This window comes from Ictalurus furcatus, chromosome 16 (genome assembly GCF_023375685.1).
Source record: "Ictalurus furcatus strain D&B chromosome 16, Billie_1.0, whole genome shotgun sequence".
Lineage (NCBI taxonomy): Eukaryota > Metazoa > Chordata > Actinopteri > Siluriformes > Ictaluridae > Ictalurus > Ictalurus furcatus.
In genome coordinates, this window is record NC_071270.1 from 27,635,052 (window position 1) to 27,652,551 (window position 17,500).

General features: G+C 39.7%; 1 protein-coding gene across 1 annotated transcript in view; it reads left to right on the top strand.

The window, feature by feature from the left end:
• Positions 1 to 10,675, top strand: part of LOC128620446 (leucine-rich repeat transmembrane neuronal protein 4-like) — a 54,389-nt gene extending 43,714 nt beyond the window's left edge. Inside the window, exon 3 of the transcript XR_008388146.1 lies at positions 6,015 to 10,675. The gene's annotated coding sequence lies outside the window, so the exon portion shown is untranslated. The remainder of the gene's footprint in view (positions 1 to 6,014) is intronic.
• The last annotated feature ends 6,825 nt before the right edge of the window (positions 10,676 to 17,500 follow it).

Below are 17,500 nucleotides of genomic sequence, written 5' to 3' on the forward strand. Positions count from 1 at the left end.
CAATCCCACTCACACCAGAAGGGATTCTGACCAAACCCACCCACTCCTGAAGGAAATCTGACCGATCCCACTCACTCTTGGAGCAACTCTGACCTATCCCATCCACTCCCAAAGACATTCTGACCATTTCTGTATACTCCTGAAGGAATTCTGACCAATCCTACCCAGTTCCAAAAAAAATCTGACCAATCCCTCCTACTCTTGAAGCACAAACCATTCCTGGAGGAAATCTGAAAACTCTCACCCACTCACGAAACAATTCTGACCAATCCCATCTATGCCTGAGGGAATTCTGACCAATTGGACCCACTCACAACACCTGAAGGAATCCCACCCAGTCCTGATGGAATTCTAACCAATCTCTATTACTCTTGAAGCGATTCTGATTAATCCCATCCAATCAGGGGGCAATTCGGACCAATCCCACCCACTCATGAAGGAATTCTAACCAATTCCACTTCTCCCAAAGGAATTCTGACCACTCCCACCCACTCCGAATGGATTTCTGACCAATCCTACCTGCTCCAGTATAAGGATGGACCAATCTCCCCTCTACTTCTGCCCATTCCTGGAGAAATTCAGTCCAATTCCATCCCTCCTTCAGTTACTCAGTTTTAAACAAATTAGTCATTTTAACCACAGAGTCACTAGTCAGAATAAAGCAGTTACAGTAGATGAATGAATGCAATCAGTGTGTTAGCCAGTGCTACGTGAGTAATCCGGCACATCCAGTACACTCCCGTGTTTATGAATTTGGCTTCTTTGCTTCATGAGAGTAAAAAGAAAAACCACTTCCTCCTACATATTTTTTTGCTGGGCCCAGGGGATCTCAGTCCCAATGCACACCTCTAATTCCCACCTCAGTGTGAACTGGTGGCTGTCACTTCTTTAAGCTTTTTTCCCCATTTCCAGCAGGTCCATATCACATGCAAACACCTGGCCATAAAATAGGAGTGCAGTAAAAATCTGTAGCTTATCTCAAGGGCTGGGAGTGATGAGTGTTCATGAGTGTTCATTTTTATACACCTTGTGTGTCAGTCTCAGTAATCTAATCAGTTCTGGCATAACATTCATACTTCCTGTTTGCAAACAAACCACATCTTGTAGCATCTGTGACCTTTTCTACAGCATGAATCCGGAGAGCTCCAGGGTAAAGCAAACACAACTTCTTGTATATATGCAAAGTTAAATATAAATATGCTCATAACATTTATATATGTTATAAGTATAATAATTATTTAGGAAAATGATATTCAGTTTATAACATTGTTTAGTATGTGAGTTAAATAGTGTTATTAATCATTGTTTAGCTCGGTGTTATCGAGCCAGATCCTGCTGTAGACATCACACCCTCCCTGCAAGGGTGTAAGGACTGCTCTGTTGATGGACAAGAGCTTCCGTGCTGCGAAGTTTCCAAATAAAAACAAATGCATTTTAAGACATAGCGGATCCTTAAATAGTGTTAATTAAATATGATATATAGAATTATTATTTTGCACAATCGTTGTACTAACATCGTAGCCTAAAGAATTTGAAGCCTGTGTATGGATGTTAATTGGAGTGCGTTTTTTTAAAATGTTCTCTATTGCACTAATAAACCAGCCCCACCCACTCACCATGCAATTCTGATTAATCCCACCCGGTCCTGATGGAATTCTTACCAATCCCACCTAGACCTGAAGGAATTCTGCCAAATCCCACCCAGTCCTGATGGAATTCTGACCAATCCCACCAATACCTGAACAAATTCGACAAATCCAACTAACACCTCTAACACCTGAAGGAATTCTGACCAATCTCACCCAGTCCTGATGGAATACTGACCAATCCCACCAATACCTGAACAAATTCTGACCAATCCAACTAACACCCGAAGGAATTCTGACCAATCTCAACCAGTCTTGATGGAATACTGACCAATCCCACCAATACCTGAACAAATTCTGACCAATCCAACTAACACCCGAAGGAATTCTGACCAATCTCAACCAGTCTTGATGGAATACTGACCAATCCCACCAATACCTGAACAAATTCTGACCAATCCAACTAACACCCGAAGGAATTCTGACCAATCTCAACCAGTCTTGATGGAATACTGACCAATCCCACCAATACCTGAACAAATTCTGACCAATCCAACTAACACCTGAAGGAATTCTGACCAATCCCACCCATTCCTGATGGAATTCCACCCACTGCTAACATAATTCTGACTAATCCTACCTGCTCCAGCCTGAAGTGCGTAATTTTTTTTTTTAAACATGTTCTCTCCTGCACTAATAAACCAGTGTGAAAATAGTAATGTTTTGCTTTAACAATGGAAAAGATGACTAGTTGACTATTGCTAGTCAACAGGAAAAAAAATGAAGAGTCATGCAATCCCTAGCTACAGCACATATAACACATTTAAAAATGAAGTACGCTATTTCATGCCAATTCAAGATATGTACAAAATTTGAAGAAAAAAATAATTTCTATATAGTATGAAAACATGTTGTGAACATTATATTTAAAGATCATTAAGGATACAGCTGCCAGAGAAAGTGTTCCCCAGCTTTCTTTTTTTGACTTGCTGTACATTTTCCGAGCGTAGAGAAATGCTGAGGTTGTCTTTTTCCCTCGGGGAGATTTTAGTCGAGCTCCAGCGTAATTAAGGCCTGGATTTCACCACACTTTCTTTTTGAGTCATTTGAGCTCTGAGACTATTAAAATAGGGATTTTGCCTGATTTTTTTTTCTTCTCATGGGGTCAAAAAGTGAAGAACAGAACTCTACATTAGAGGAAACACAGCGTGCAATTCAAACCAGAAACACTGATCATATTGTTCATATTGATCATCGCAGGTCACGGGGATTTAATATTTTCCTTCCGTCTGGGTATATACACGAGCAGGAGGTTCACACTGAGGAGACCAGAGTTTTCAGATCAGGAAAACAGCGCAGAACCTAAAGTTTGTGCACTCTTCCTTCGAAATGACACTAAAACCAACAATAAAATCTTCTCCATAACAAAAATTGTTAAGATATTCATAGAAAAACCCAAATTATGTTTCTGAATGAGATATAAATGTGGGATGGTACTGTATGGGGATGCAAACGTTTGAGCCTGATGATCAATAGAGCTGCTGAAGGTGTATGAATGCATACCGTGTAGTATCATGGCACGTGTCATATCAAGGCATCATTCAGTTCCATTAAAAATAATAATAATAATAATTTCATTAGAAAGGACACTAGCAAAGTAACGAGCAACAGGTGAGTGTAATTATTTAGTGAATGGGACAGTTTGCTCATTGTGACTGAATGAGGGGTGTGGCTGAGAAGGGGTGTGGTTATGTGTGGCAGTTTGTTATAGCTCTCTGGTCACCAGATTACAGCATGAGAACGTATCACCTTTATGCAGGTATACGTTTCATTAAGTCTTGCTAGCAGGACTTGACGTGTGTGAGGAACTGATCTTGCACTTTTACAATGGATCGGATAAGTGATTGACGTATGATGGGTTTTTTTTTTTTTGTAAATCCCACCCAAACTCCTGCTTCAACAGAAAGTTTAACTACCCTGCCAGTTAGAATGAGAACAAATTTGGTTAGAATTTATTTCACCAAAAATATTAACATATTAGTCATTTAAACTTGAAGCGGTAGAATAAATGCATATTTCTTTTTCTTTAAACATTCTGTTTCCTTTCTGTGTTCTCTAGCTCCCTCTGGACTAAATTACTAAGCTATTATATTTGTATATACTGTACTGTATAATTGTATTAAGCTAAATTACTTCCGTAAATGCACGTGACTGAATAAAACAGCTACAGCTCGGATCTGCTGCAGAAGCTGAGATGATTCATATTTAGAAAATATGAGTTATGGACATTTTAATGCAATTCAATAAAATATTCTAATTGTATAGCGCTTTTTACAACAGTCATTGTCTCAAAACAGCTTTACAGGAACATATAATCACAGGATGGAGATTTTAAGGGTGTGAATTTATCCCTATTGAGCGAGCCGGTGGTGACGGTGGTGAGGGAAAAACTCCCTGAGATGATCTGAGGAAGAAACCTTGAGAGGAACCAGACTCAGAAGGGAACCCGTCCTCATCTGGGTAACAACGGAGAGTGTGAAAGTAAAAGAAAGTTCATTATGGTTTTATATGAAGTCTGTTTGTTGAACTCGTCCACTGTTCACTAAAGGAGACCTGAGTGTAAAACTGCACGTGGTAATCGCAGTCCCAAGGCCATCGCAGCAACCGTAGTCCCAGCACCCACAGCGAGAACGTCCATGTGGAATTGAAGTTGATGAGAGCTCCATCCAGAGGTAGAGCATCAGGCAGGCCGGAGAGCAGAAAGGATCAGGATCACTGGCATCTACATAAAATCATGTGTGGCTCGACAGGAGAGAGGGAGCGGGAGGTTAAGAGAGAGAGATTGTTAGGTAAGACTGTGCTTTGCGTAAAAGAAAGTCTACTCATGGTAAGCTTGAGTAAACAAATACGTTTTCAGCGGAGACTTAAACACTGAGACTGTGTCTGGGTCCCGAACACAAAGTTCCATAACTGTGGGGTTTTGTAAGAGAAAGTTCTTCTCGCTGCTGTAGCCTTAACTATTCTAGGTACCAACAAATAGCCTGCACCTTTTGATCTAAGTATGCATGCATTGATATTGACAATATTTTTGAGGGTAAAAATGTATGGTATTTTTTCAGATTTTGTTGGGTCCACATCTGGACAGTGGTTCTCCGGTTGACCTCTGCTATTAAGGCTATCAGACTCAAGTCTGATCTCAAGACAGTTTCTGTGTTATCATGGACTTGCCTTGGGTTACGACGTGTCCGTTTGTATGTGGACTTGCCTCGGGTTTTGGTATTGGTATCGCCAAATATGGTCTTGGTCTCGACTGAGAGTTTGTGTTGCATTCAGAAAGTTTGAGTTTCTAGAAAACATCAAAAACGTTGGTGCAATGATGGTGCAATCAATCCAAGTAGTTGAAGTAAAAGATTTGATGGTTTTTGGCCTTGATCTTGAATCGATATCACTTTCATTTGGAAATCGCTGTTGACTTGGCCTCGCATGACTCAGTCTTGACTAGATCTTGGCTAGACCTGGTCTTGGACTGGTCTTGGGTTTGAAAATGGCAGGCTTGACTACGGCCTACTTGCTTTCCAGAACAAAAAAATCTACTGAAGATGAATGAATGATGGAGATAATCGCATCGTGCCGCACCACATGAGCAATCCAACCCAAACCTGCCTTTTTTCTTTCTCCTGCAAGCTTCAAATTCAATTCTTTACCTTTTATTCAGATTCTACCTCATTTTAAAGTAAACGGAAAATGCTTTGGAGGACACAACGGGGCCATTTGAGGTTTAGAACGTACAATGTACACTACGTGACATGTTGTAATGCATCTTTAAATAGCAGGTTTATAGAGAAGACATTCTTAGTTGAGGAATTCCGAACCTTGCTAGACACGGTAAGAGGAAAGTGCCGCGTCGTCCTCATTACACCTACGATGAAAAGATTTTAGAGTATCGGGGGCAGGGAAAAAACCGACTCTCCATTACTTTCAATAATGTAAAAATCTTGTGCTGAACTTCAGGGTAATTGAGATAGCAGTCTATTTTTTGGGCTCATATTCCAAATTGGTATTCAGGGGAGTTTTTATGTAATCTAGTTAAGATAAAGCGCTCACAATGGCAAGGTCACTCCGTCCAGATCGAACTGCTTCATTCGTTCACCCGCATTTTAATTATTATCGTAAAGAGCCGTCTCAGACAAGCATGGCGTTGTACTGCGCTTCTTCTCAGGAGTTCATTTCACGCGTGCCATCACCCTCTGTTTTATCTGTTTGATCAAAATCGACCATGCATGCTTGCACTTTGACACAGTAATTAACCTTAGCATAATTCATTTCTCTGTTCACTACAGAAATGTGGCGGTGTGGGGAAAACCCACGGAGCTTTGTGTTGGGCTAATCGTCTTTTTTCTTCTTTTTTTTTTTTTTTTTCTGTCCTAGAATGAATACGTGTGTCCCAGACCGCTGCCTCGAGCCTGGATCGGAGACATTCCCACAATTCACTAGCCGGACTCCTATGTCCACTTTATCAACTGCAACAGGGTTCCTGTAAAGAATTTCCATCGCATCGCGTCACACTTCGGCCATTTCCTTTCGTTCGGATCGTAGGAGTGTATCAGAGGAGGCGAGCGAGCTAATTATCGTTTCCCAGAATCCCTTGCTGTGAAAGCATTTTGTATTATAATGCTCGAGACAGATTTTTTTTTGCAAATAAAACGAACAAACAAAAACACGGTTTCTTTTAATCGCCTGCCATTTTGTAGGAGCTTCTCCACTACGGCTTTGTGAAATGGACTCGTGAAGGACAGTGTGGACGTGGACGTGGACCTGGACGTGGACGTGGAAGGCTTCGGTGGTGCCTTTTGTGCATTTCGTTCTCGTCCATCTTTATCCGGCAGGAATAAACAATTTGGTATCTAATGCTAAACTAACGAGCAACGAGCGAGTCAGGAATCCTTTATCTTCTTCATCTTCATCATCCGAGTAAAAAGAAGGGATTTTATTCACGTCGTTTTTTCCAACTCGGACCTTATTCCATGCTATTTAACAACCTTGTGTATGAGAACGATGACGACCTTGTGGTGACCCTCGTCTCAGATTTCTCGTCGGTTGAACATGCAGTCCTGTTTACAACCTCAGCATGAAAACAGAGGGTCTCGAACACTTCACACTGACTGCAAACCAACATGTGTGTGTGTGTGTGTGTGTGTGTGTGTGTGTGTGTACATACTTACTTATGGGACAAAGACGTGTGCATGACATTCGGATGTCAACATCGTTGTACGAACTTTAATGTTGGTTTCTTGGCTTCTTTACACGGTATAACATTTCACCCTGCGTTCACATTAGCAAGCGACAAAGCGACATCATTTCCTTTAAAGTTTATTCTAAAATTCATTCATTCATTAAAGTATTTACTACTATTAAATTCATGCAAATTAAATACCTCGTGAATACCCCAGGCCTGAGTTTAGGTTTTCAACAAAAGAGCAGTGGAAGACAAATTTAAAGGGATAGTTCACCCAAAAAATGAAGGTTCTGTCGTCAGTTACTCGCCCTCGCACGTCTATGCAGAAGTGAAGATACTTTGCGAATAAAGGTATTTTAATTTTAATTTTAGTTGGGGTTTTTTTTTTTTTTTTACACACGAAACATTCGTATCGCTTCAGAAAACTGGGATTAAACCACCGGGGTCACGTGGATTCCTTCTACGATGCCTTTATGAACTTTTTGGAGCTTGAAAGTTTTACATTGATTGTAAACAGAGGGACAGAAAACTCCCAGGTTTCATTAAAAAATGTGTTCGTTTGTGTTTTCCGACGATGAACGAAAGTCTCACGGGTTTGGAACGACATGAGGCGGAGTAACTGACGATTTTTGGGGTGAACTATCCCTTTAAATATAATGAATCTGTTTTAAACAATTAAATCAAACTGTTAAAATATATTTTAAACACATAAGTAACAGGGTTATCAGGGTTGTCGTAATACATTACAATCATTTTGGCTTTGATATCAAAACTATAATAGGAAAAACATTTTTAGTATTTTTTAGTGTTTTTTTTTTTTTTCCTTAACAAAAAATAAATATATTTGGTATCATTTTAGTCAAAATTTTCTACTATTGCAACGTTACAATGTGACAAAATTGTTTGTAGGTTGTTTTTTTTTTCTCTCACATAACAACAAAACTACTGTAGGATTTTTTTTTTTTTTTTTCCTTTTTTGTTTTGTTGCAAAAACCTTCAGTGGTACTTTTTGTTGTTGTGTTTTTTAAATATAGTTTTAAACAACACCTGATACCAAAACTAAACTAGGAAATGTTTTATATGAAAATAAAAGAATTTAAAAGAATAATAAGATAAAAATGTATGATGTAGGTTTTTTTTTTGTCACATGACACCAAAACTACACTAGGATTTTTATTATTATTATTATTTATTTTTTTTTGTATTCTTGTTTTTCCTTTTTTTTTTTTCTTTTTTTTTTTTATTGTTGCTGCAAAAACTTTCAGTACGATTTTTTTTTTTTCCTTTTTGGCCACATTTTTAATATACACAATTAACAATATACGATACCAAAAATAAACTAGGAAAAATTTATATTAAAAATAAAATAAAATAAAAAGTATTGTTTAGTTTTTTTTACCTAGTGTTCACACTGAAGTAATATTCAAACAAATTAATGAATGAAGTAATTTATTAAATAAAATCTATCATTTGGGGGCGGGGTGTTTGTTTTTGATTGATTGATTGATTTATTTTGTTTGTTTATGCTGATCTTTTTCTCGGACCTTACACTCACATATACCACATGTTCTCCTGTAACGAGCTAAACGGCTCTTTCTCGGCTCTCTTCGCCACCGGCTCTCTTTCAGTAGCATCGATTCAGGATTTTACTTTCTGTCTCTGTTTCTTTGTCCGTCTTCTTTGAGTCGAATCCGTTTTTAGTTGAATGCAACGTCACTCATCTTTTATATATAAAATAATAAAATATCAGCCTTAGAGTTAGTCTGTTTCAATAAAGACGTAACGGTGTTTTTTTTGTTTTGTTTTGTTGTTTTTTTTAAAGTTACACTATTGAGAGTTTTGCCACATTTGTGATAGTAGCTCAAATGATGAATTCTAAAATAAATAAATGATAGATTGTAAATGACACTGTTTACATTTTGGCTTCATTTATAATCAGAGCTTAAGACTGTAAGACTGAGCAGGAGATTTATTTACTACTGTGCACATGAGTGATGACGGCAGTGTGTCAACCTTGTCGCTTGCTTGTAGGAACTCAGGGTCGTGTGTGTGTGTGTGTGTGTGTGTGTGTGTGGAAGTGTGTGTGAATGTCTTTTGCTTACGCTGCCATTTTTTTACCCTCGACTCAACCTTCGCTTGTCCTTTTCCAAGTCTGTCCTTTGTCATTTCTGTCCACGCTTGACTCCTGGTCATTCCTTTTTGAAATGAACTCTGAAGTTTTTTTGCCGCCAACATGTTTCTGTTTTCTAATGACAACGCTGTCGGAATCAACGGTGGGAAATATACACTGCTCAAAATGGAAACTGAGTATCGATGAGTCATAATGAATTGCTACCAACAGAGTTTTAGAGAAAAGAGGGGGAAACAGTAAAGGAGGGTGGAAGTAAATGAGTAAAATGGATCTTTTCTTCCCACAAAGGACTGAAAGATCTGATGTTATTGGTTTAAAAAAAAAAAACCCTAAAAAGATTCAATTAAAAGTCGTGAAGGTCCAGTTACGTAAAATTTCCCTGCATCCGACACGAATAAATAACAACAAGCTTTTAATTCTACACTATTAATGCTTCACTCATTGCTATAAATTCCACGCATTATTTTCACTTCACAACTTTTTTTATTTTATTTTATTTTCTACTAGCGCTGTGTTTTCAAACTGAAGCTGAGAATAAACACTTACGAAACACGTCCAGTCGTCTTTAAACGCGCTTGTTTATTTTTTGGGGGAAAGCCCTGTTGTCACGGCACTAATCGCAGCTAGAGAAGGTAAATAAATCTAAGAACGTCTGTGAAAACACTTTGCATTCTCGAGGGGATGCCTTCAGCTAAATAACTGACGTAAATGCGTGTGATTGGTCGGGACAGAGGATCTGCTCCAGAAAAACAGGAAGCAAACAGGAAGTCCGTCATCTTTACACAATTCTGAAACATTTTCTTCTTAAACATTTAGGGGTTTTTTTGATTCCGTAGTAACAGCTCATTCAAGTAGAACCCTTTCAGGAGCATAAGAACACATAGTCCTTTAAGTAGAACCCTTTTAGGGCCATAAGAACTTTTAGTCCTCCAAGTGAAAGCCTTTTAGAACCATAATAACCCTTAGTCCTCAAATTAGCACCCTTTTAGGAGCATAAGAACACTTAGTTCATCAAGTAGAACCCTTTTAGTGATGTAAGAACATTTAGTTCTCCTAATAGAACCCTTTTAGGAGAATAAGAACCCTGAGCACTCCGAGTAGAACCCTTTTAGGAGCATAATAACCCTTAGTCCTCAAAGTAGCCCTCTTTTAGGAGCATAAGAACCCTTAGGCCTCCATGTAGAACCCTTTTAGGAGCATAAGAACCCTTAGTCCTCCAAGTAGAACCCTTTTATGAGCATACGACCACCTAGATCTCCAAGTAGAACCCTTTTATGCGCATAAGAACCCTTAGTCCTCAAAGTAGATCCCTTTTAGGGGCATAAGAACCCTTTGTCCTACAAGTAGAACCCTTTTATGAGCATACGACCACCTAGATCTCCAAGTAGAACCCTTTTAGGAGCATAAGAACCCTTAGGCCTCCAAGTAGAACCCTTTTAGGAGCATAAGAACCCTTAGGCCTCCAAGTAGAACCCTTTTAGGAGCATAAGAACACTTAGATCATCAAGTAGAACCCTTTTATGAGCAGACGAACACCTAGATCTCCAAGTAGAATCCTTTTAGGAGCATAAGAATCCTTAGGCCTCCAAGTAGAACCCTTTTAGGAGCATAATAACCCTTAGATCATCAAGTAGAACCCTTTTATGAGCAGACGAACACCTAGATCTCCAAGTAGAACCCTTTTAGGAGCATAAGAACCCTTAGGCCTCCAAGTAGAACCCTTTTAGGAGCATAATAACCCTTAGATCTCCAAGTAGAATCCTTTTAGGAGCATAAGAAGCCTTAGTCCTCCGTGTAGAACCCTTTTAGTGGTGTAAGAACACTTAGTTCTCCAGGTAGAACCCTTTTAGGAGCATATGAACATCTTCAGGACAGAGGAGTTTAGGTTTTTGGAGTTTCTTGGTAACATGGAAAGCTGCATATTTATTTTCTTATTAACTTCACGAGAGAGAGAGAGAGAAGCGAGGCTCTGACGTGTTGAGTCACGCTGGTGATCGTTTATCGGTTGCTCCATTATTCCCAGTCGCATGTCGTGCTGGCGTCATGGGGGACATCACTGTTGCCAGTGCAGTTACACAGCTGTTTACTGAAGAAAAAATATTTAAACAATCTCAAATATAAGTGATCGCTGTCAAGTTCTTCGCTGTTTTTGTTGAACTGCTTATTGAGTCGCTCAGAGTGGGCTTTATGACGCAATTTTCAAACAAAAACCGTAATAAAAAAAATTCAAGTGTAATTAAATTAACCCCATCAGACAAAAAACAAGAGCACCGGATTTATTTGCGTGAGAAATATATCTCTTTCACAGAAATGCTCCAGTATATTTAACTAAATAATGGAAATGTCACTTTTCAGTTGAATTCATGCAACAGATGCTAATATGTCTGTCAGTGTATGAAAGCTAGCAGTATGGGAAAATATTTCTTAATACCATCATCATCTGTCATTTCCACGCATCAGTGTGTGACAGGAATATTACACCCTCTGGCTGATATTCAGTAGCGAAGGAGAGAGATAATCGTGCACATATCAGACGAATCACAGCGCCTCAGATGGTAGCGACTCGCTCTGGAACTGCCGCGTCTCTTCGCTCGATCGCACGTTCCTAAACCTCGGTAGAGTCTCGGCGGAGTTCCAGGAAGTCAATTTTATTTATATAGCAAATTAAACCAACTAATGTTAAGCCAGAGTGCTTTAAAACCTTATAACTGCAAGTCACACACAGATAAAACAGATTGATGCGAGCACAAACCTTCACACATTCAGCAGTTTCCAGATGCTGTGTAGAAATACGCTCGATTCCATCGTTACAGAACGAATACCTTCAAAATGGATAGAAAGGGCTTTATAAAATCTCGTCGTGCCGTGAGTAATATCTTCAGTTTAAACATATATGATGTCTGCGTAGTTTTGTTTGTTTTGTTTTTTTGTCTGGTTCCAAAAGTATTGGCACTCACTACAGTTAACCCATGACGGAATAACAGGTCGGACATTTCACTGTTATAGTCTTATCTTACTTTCGCACAAGCTCTGAGGCGTCGCATGTAGTTTGTCGCTCGTGGGCGTGGCCTGAAATAAATTCGAACGAGAAATGATAGCAGCCAAACTATAAAAAAAAAAAAGTCCACTATATGATTTATACATCACTTTCTTTGATTTATGTTTACATCTTATGCTTCATGCTAGCATGGTTTTTCAATTAGATTAGCATTAGCTTAGCAAACTAACTGAGATTAGCCGAGATTAGATTAGCAAGGTAACTACGTACACTCACTCAGAAACACTAACGAGACGGTTTATGACAGGATAAAGGTCAGGATCAAACTCATAAACCCTGAGAATTCATTCATTAATTAGTGCTTCATGGTATTTTGTACCATTTTAACCATTCATTTATCTTCCTGTTGTGGTTTTCTCAAATTGTTTGAATCACTGTGTGTATTGTTAAATTTATCCAGTCATTTGTAATGAATAAATCGCTCTGGTCATGCTCTTATAGAAAAATAATCAACAACAGGGTCATGTGATCAAATTATTATTATTATTATTATTATTATAGAGTTATTGTTACCATGCCAAAGTCGATAGTTTTCTTATAATAGCGTGTCCCGAAGTGTTTTATTTCACAGCTTATACATAATATTGTGGACCATACAGGATTACACAATACATTTACTATACACAGTACTGTGCAAAAATTTTAGGCACCCTATTTTTTTTTTTTTTTTTTTTAGTACAAACTCTGTTATAGATCGTGACGGACAAAGTCTAGAGAAGAACCGTGTGCGGTTCCGCAAGACGCTCAGTAAACCTCACCTCCAATGTCCTTATAAAACCGCACTACTTATAAAACCAGCTTGTCATGTTAAGTGTAAACTCCTCTGTCCTGATGATGTCAGAAAACTTACAGTTACAGTTTTACCTCTGAGTGTTACATAGTACTGACACTGGAGACTCCTTCCATAAGTGTCAAATAAACCTTTCCTTACAGAAAACTTCACATCAGCGATTTTTAAAAAAAAAAAACAACCCCCGTCTGATTATGTGGAGAGTCCGCCGTGCTGTGAACGAGCTCTTACGTAGGTTTCCATTTTTTTTTTTGTTTCTTCTTTAATGCATCCCTCCAACAATACATTTTACCTTCAGTATTATTCTTCAGCCAGACGAGTCGGCGCACTCTGATGAATTTTAGGGCACTTCTGAGGAAGATAACAATTAACCGAGTAATTAAAGGGGACAGGAGGCGAGGAACGACATCATTAATCGAACCAGCTCCGCGGCTCATCAGGACACGATTGCTGATTGCTCCATCAGAGCTAATGTTCAGTCTCGACACCAGACTCAACCTTCCGAGAGATTCAACTTTATTTTCTCAGGCTATTCATGATTGTAATGTATTGTTGCTTCCCCCGCAGTGACAAAATAAAATTGGTTTTATATTAAGAAGAAGAAGAAGCAGAAGAAGAAGAAGACGAAGTTTATTGTATATAGCACCTTTCTCAAGGTCACTTTACATAGTATATACACACATATACACGTTTATACTCATAAACACATAAACATCCATGTGAGTAAAAGTATATACACAGATACCCATACACATACATACGGCTTCTTCTTTGCATGATAGAGCTTTAACCGGCGTTTGTGGATGGGTCTGTGAACAGAACAGAACAATCCGGAGGTGTTTCTGAGCCCATGCAGTGATTTCCATTACAGAATCATGCCTGTTTTTAATGTAGCGCCGCCTGAGGGCCCGAAAATCACAGGCACGCGATATTGATTTTCACCCTCGTGCCTTGCCCACAGAGACTTCTCCAGATTCTCCGATTCTTTTGATGTACCGTGGATGATGAGATTCACGTTGAGGAACGTTATTCTGAAATTGTTAAACAAACTGTAGACGCAGTTTTTCGCCGATTGGTGAACCTCTGCCCGTCTTTACTTCTGAAAGACTCTGAGATTTTTATACCCAATCATGTTACTGTCACGTATAGAGGTTGAGCGACAGATGCAAGTGCAGATAAGAAGTTTATTTAAAAAGAGGCAGGCAGACAAATCCAAATCGTGATACACCTAGCGTGGCAAAGGGTCAGGCGATCGGCAAATGGGCATAAAACAGGCAAGGCAAAGCACAAAACGAGAAATTAGAAACAAAACACAAGGAACAATGTACAAAAGGCTTGGTACGGTGAGTGGTAACACTCACGCAATACTTCGTACTGAACATAGACACACTTGGGGTTTAAATATCAAACATAATCAGGGATGAAACACAAAACAGCTGAGAGTACTGACACGTACAGGAAACAACCAGTGACGATACAGGGGTGGAGACAGGACAGAAATCACAACAAAATACACGTGTCAGAAGTAAACAAAGTCAATGTCACTCACAAACCCGAGTCTTTTCAAAGTCTTTCTTTTTACTAACATTAACTTTTCCAGCCTTTTGCTTCCCCGTCCCAACTTTTTTGAGACGTGTTACTCATCAAATTTTCCTTATTTTTTTCTCTTAAATCAGAACATTTCCTCAGTTTAAACATTCCATATGTTTTCTATGTTCTACTGTGAATAACAGTCGGGTTTATGAGATTTGCAAATCACTGCATTCTGTCCATCCATCCATCCATGCATCCATCTTCTACCGCTTACTTCTTTTCAGGGTCACGGGGAACCTGGAGCCTATCCCAGGGAGCATGGGGCACAAGGCGGGGTTCACCCTGGACAGGGTGCCAGTCCATCACAGGGCACAATCACATACACACTCACACACCCATTCATACACTACGGACACTTTAGACACATCAGTCAGCCTACCATGCATGTCTTTGGACTGGGGGAGGAAACCGGAGGAAACCCCCGCAGCACGGGGAGAACATGCAAACTCCACACACACAGGGCCACAGTGGGAATCGAACCCCGGACCCTAGAGGTATGAGGCGAACATGCTAACCACTAAGCCACCATTGGAATTTGGAATTGGGGTTGTACTTAATTCAAACGTGTACAACGGTGGAGTGAAGGAGGTGTAAACAAGATGAGGTATTGGTCTGAACTACCAAGTATACCAAGTCGACTACCAAAAGTCGACTTATAAGGTCATGTAAGTAATAATAAATACGTCAGGTCACAGTGTGTGAGATGCAGCCTAAACTCACAACTGCGAGAATTAAAGTCGCAACTGTGGGAAATAAAGCCAACAATTCGGGGCGAGTGAAACCGACAAAACCGGTTGGCTGGCAGTTCCAGCTCACACCCCGTGAATGGAAGAATCAGACGGCTGATTTCGGCCCATCTTTAAAATCCACGGAACAAACACCTGTCATGGTTATGCCAACATAGGCACTGGACTACAATTCCCATCAGCCACCGCACCTCACGTGATCAAGTCACATGACTGTTTGCACCTGAATCACGTTTTGGTTTACTTGTATATAAGTCACATCTTCCACACCACACACTGTCTTGCATTTGTCTTTTGTGGTCGTTGTTGTCTGGCGCTCTCTGTTACCGTGGTTATGTACCTTGTTCCTTTGCCTCGTTTTCTTGCGTTTGGTATCATACTTTTTGTTTTGTTTTGTTTTGTTTTGTTTTGTTGTTACTCACCTTGAATAAAATAAGTCTGCATTCACCTACGCCTTCGTTACATGACACCTCCATACATAGCGCTGATCGCTATGGCCAGAGAGTTATTTTTTCATTTTATCTGACCAGAGAAATGCAAGGTGTTGATCTCCAATTGACCTCCAAATCCGATCCAGCATCTGTTGGACGTTCTGGGCAAACAAGTCTGATCCTCGAAGGCCCCACCTCACATCTTACAGGACTTAAAGGATCTGCTGCTAACGTCTCGGTGCCAGATCCCACACACACCTTCAGAGATCTCGTGGAGTCCGTGCCTCGACGGGTCCGGGCTGTTTCGGTGACACGAGAAGAGGAGGACCTACACGATATGACGCAGGTGGTTTTAACGTTCTGTCTGATTGGTGTATAGTGATAATGAATTTGTTTCACTGCAGTGTTTCACGTGTCAGGCTTTTCTTTACTTATTTTACACTCTGTTCTGAATAAATCCTGTTTATGGAGTCTTTCAAAGAAAAAAAAACCATGAATCCTGCTTGTGTACTGTATTCATCACAAGTGTGACGGTCTGACTCTGCATGTTAAGCAAATTTACATAAGTGGCCTTTTGGGGAATAAAACCCCGCTGCTGCCTCTCGTCGTCAGTGCTCGTAAATCCTCCGCCGCGGTCTCCGAGCCTCTCCAGATGAAGTGTGTGATATGAAAGCAGATGTGCAGGGTGACTCTGAATGAGATAAGGCAAGTGAGAGAGCGAAGAGGCAGAGAGCTGTGTGTGTTTGGTCTAGATTAGCCTCCTCATCCTGAAAAGAGTCCTGCTGATTAGAGCTCGCAGCTCTGCTAATTAATGCCCCATGCGTCAGTTTTCTAGAAATAAAAAAAAAAGAGGCTAACGCTTTCCCGCAGCTTTCTCCTGAATAATCACGCTGTCAGATCTGAGCTCCAGATGGTTAATCTACACCTTGCTTCCTGTGGCCTCTTTATATACAAACCCAGCTTTCCTCATGGAGACGGTAATCAATAACCGTCCATACGCTGAGTTAAAGTGAACAGAAGGATGAGCGTGACCATCGCTAATTACCCTTCATCTTTCCTTTAGCTTCTCCTCATTATATTATATTATATTATATTATATTATAGTATGTATACAGCTACTGTAACGAGGAGGAAGAAGAGGAATCACAAGATAACTGTAAACTGATAAAAAAGTATAATGGGTCATTCTTTAATTTATATATATATATATATATACACACACAGTATCTCATAAAAGTAAGTACACCCTTCACATTTTGTAAATATTTGATGATATCTTTTCATGTGACACCACTGAAGAAATGACACTTTGCTACAATGTAAAGTAGTGAGTGTACAGCTTGTGTAACGGTGTAAATTACTCAAAATAACTCAACACACAGCCATTAATGTCTAAACCGCTGGCAACAAAAGTGAGTACACCCCTAAGTGAAAATGTCCAAATTGGGCCCAAAGTGTCAATATTTTGTGTGGCCACCATTATTTTCCAGCACTGCCTTAACCCTCTTGGGCATGGAGTTCACCAGAGCTTCACAGGTTGCCTCTGGAGTCCTCTTCCACTCCTCCATGACGGCATCACGGAGCTGGTGGATGTTCGAGACCTTGTGCTCCTCCACCTTCCGTTTGAGGATGCCCCACAGATGCTCAATAGGGTTTAGCTCTGGAGACATGCTTGGCCAGTCCAAATTTACACTGTTACACAAGCTGTACACTCACTACTTTACATTGTAGCACAGTGTCATTTCTTCAGTGTTGTCACATCAAAAGATGTCATCGAATATTTACAAAAATGTGAGGGGTGTACTCACTTTTGTGAGATACTGTATGTATTTATTTATTTATTTATTTATTTATGAGGGAGGGGATAATTTTGGACGGAAAGAAATATTCAGTAATTGTCAAAAATTGACAGAATGGAAGAAAGAAATG